The sequence below is a fragment of the Etheostoma spectabile genome, chromosome 2 (genome assembly GCF_008692095.1).
Source record: "Etheostoma spectabile isolate EspeVRDwgs_2016 chromosome 2, UIUC_Espe_1.0, whole genome shotgun sequence".
NCBI classification, from domain to species: domain Eukaryota; kingdom Metazoa; phylum Chordata; class Actinopteri; order Perciformes; family Percidae; genus Etheostoma; species Etheostoma spectabile.
Genome location: NC_045734.1, coordinates 14,574,228 through 14,576,837, shown reverse-complemented (window position 1 = coordinate 14,576,837; position 2,610 = coordinate 14,574,228). Strand labels below are relative to the sequence as shown.

The 2,610-nt window shown below is 42.8% G+C and overlaps 1 protein-coding gene across 2 annotated transcripts in view; it reads left to right on the top strand.

Annotated features, from left to right (window-relative positions):
• Positions 1-2,610, top strand: part of zcchc7 (zinc finger, CCHC domain containing 7) — a 70,582-nt gene that overhangs the window by 48,125 nt on the left and 19,847 nt on the right. The gene's annotated exons all lie outside the window — the stretch shown is intronic.

Below are 2,610 nucleotides of genomic sequence, written 5' to 3'. Positions count from 1 at the left end.
ACACACACACACACACACACACACACACACACACACACACACACACAAGCCTGTTTGCTTCTCGGATTGTGTTTGATAACTGTGTGTGTTCCTTCAGATTGTAGTCTGTAACAGTCGGAGCTTTGTGTTGGCCAAAGGATTATCACAGCTTGCCACCAGCAGCTAAGGCAAGGAGCAGAGGAGAGCTGGGCTTAGAGAGAGACCGTGTATGTGTCGGGACAACTGTGGGAAAGTGTGCGTGTGTGTGTGCGGCTACGGATGGCTGGTTGTCTGTGTTCACCCAGCGAAGCCCTTACGACCTTTTCAAACACCCTCCTATACACACTCGCACACATCAGTCAGTCCTCTTCCAGCTTCAGTCCCCTTTTTGTCTGATTGGCAAAGTGTCTCTGAACAGCTCCAGAAGCTCTTCATGTCATATCAGTTGGAAGTGGATCAGACTTTGATCTCTCCTGCTGTCTCTGCACCCAGGGGGGGCATAAGTTAAAAAGACAATTTTAATGCAACCTCCCATGCTGGGAATTGTCTGTCATGCAAGTTTATGAAAAGAGAGATTAGCTTCTTTTTGGAAAACAGGGAATATGTAGATGTAAGTGATGTGATTTGGATATGGTTTCATAAACAGTATGCACATAATTGAAAAACAGCCACGAAAATATAAAAATAAAATAAAAATAATTGTAAAGCATGTAACAAAGAGAAGATGCAATGTATAAATTAAAGCATACACAGGATAATAAAACTAAATGTTATTATAACTGTAATTTCCCTAGTAGTACTGGCCCCATATGCAGCGGTTTGAAAAAGGACAAACATGAAAACTGTAATTACTTTCCTAAAGTCTTAATGGTAATAAAGTTGCTTTTTAAGTAAATGTGTGTATTATGTATTTGCATATGCCAGTAATATTACTTTCACTTACGTAATCATAGATTATTTGTTTTTCCTTTTTTATTGTTGCTTCTTCCCCTGTTTGTGTGTACAAACATGTGCAACACTAGGATTTCCTTCCAGGAAAGACTGTCCGAAGTGGCATCCTATATCAGAATCAGCAAGTCATTTAGATGTTGACGGATTACATTTCAAAGCTCCTTTATGGGGTCAACAACTGTTAAAATCAACTGCTGTAAATATACAGTAATGCATGGCTTTGCAACAGTAGAGCCTGTTTCTCTTTTCAGCTTTAATTATAAACTGATTTTGTTGGCTATTTAGGGAGAAACAATTGCCTTTTTTTCCCATTTTGAAAATCAGCAGGAACAGTTGTTATGAATGTATGACCCAAACAAATGCTTGTTGAGCAGCACTACAATCATAAATCTGACTGAACCACAATTAGTGGATCAGATTTTTCGGCCTAGATTGCTTTTTATTCTGATCCCAAAATGTTACCCTTTTGCTTTTACAAATAACCACACACAACTAATATAAGGTTAGTGCCAAGAGAGTCGGAGCTAAACCTCAACTATTAAGCGTATTTTAAAAACCATCTAAAAAATATGCCTGTGTCATATTGATTTTAACTGCACAGCCAGACTCTCTAGGACTCTTCTCCAAACCCCTGACAAAGAAAGAGAAAGACACCAAACTGATATGACCCCACAGGCCCACGCCCTGTTAGCAATTTAGATACCCCGATAGGAAGCACTGGATGAAAACAGAGAGCAGAAATAAGAGAGGCATGAGGGTTTATCCAGTTAATTAATATTGTCTGAGGCAGACAAGTCCTTACACACATAGACACACAGTCACGCCAGTTTTTCAGACTATCACAGGTTGATGGGAGAAAAGGAGGGGATTTCATTTCTTCTTTTTACCCCTCTCTCATGCTTTCATTCACTCTGTATATGTGCTGGATCAGAGTATGTGGAGATAACACAAGCCCAAGGTCAGGGAGGGAGAGACAGAGGGAGACCTGCAGCCAATTTACATGAAAGATGAATGGGAAGAGGGGCAGGAAGGGTGGAGGTTGGGGGGGTGCTCTGATCTCCTTAGGGTGCACATGTGTGTTTGTTTGTGCTTGTGTGTATGTGGGTGCGCTCGCTTGCTCACAAGAGGTCTGTGATCTCCTGGCCTTTGTGATGGAGATGGGCCCGGCCGGCCTGACCCGATAATGACGCGACGCTGTAATAGCATTCATCCTTTCTGCCGCAAAACTACTCAAGCGGAAAAGAGAGAGAGGGAGAGAAAAGGGGGGGGGAAACAAGTGTGAGGGGTAGATCTGGGGATGGAGGGGTGTGTACGGAAGAGAGAGGGACGCAGGAGGAGAGAGAAGAGAAGAAAAGGAGGGGAGGTTAGCTAAGCTATGTTTAAGAAATGACATGGGGCAGAAATCATTTGTAATCTCGGAATCAGGTTTGAGAGAGGAAGGAGGGGGCACCTTAGATGAGTGTGAAGCTGTGTGTGTGTGTGTTAGAGAATGGCGTAAGAGTGTGTGTGTAACATTAGCAGTAAATGCACTGTGCCTGTGTCTCCTCTCGCTCTCTTTATCAGTGTATATTTGCTGTGAGCGCTGGAGCATGGAAGGCTTTCAGAAAACTGGTCCATAGGGGACAGGAATCCTGTGTCCAACACACACACACACACACACACACACACACACACACACAC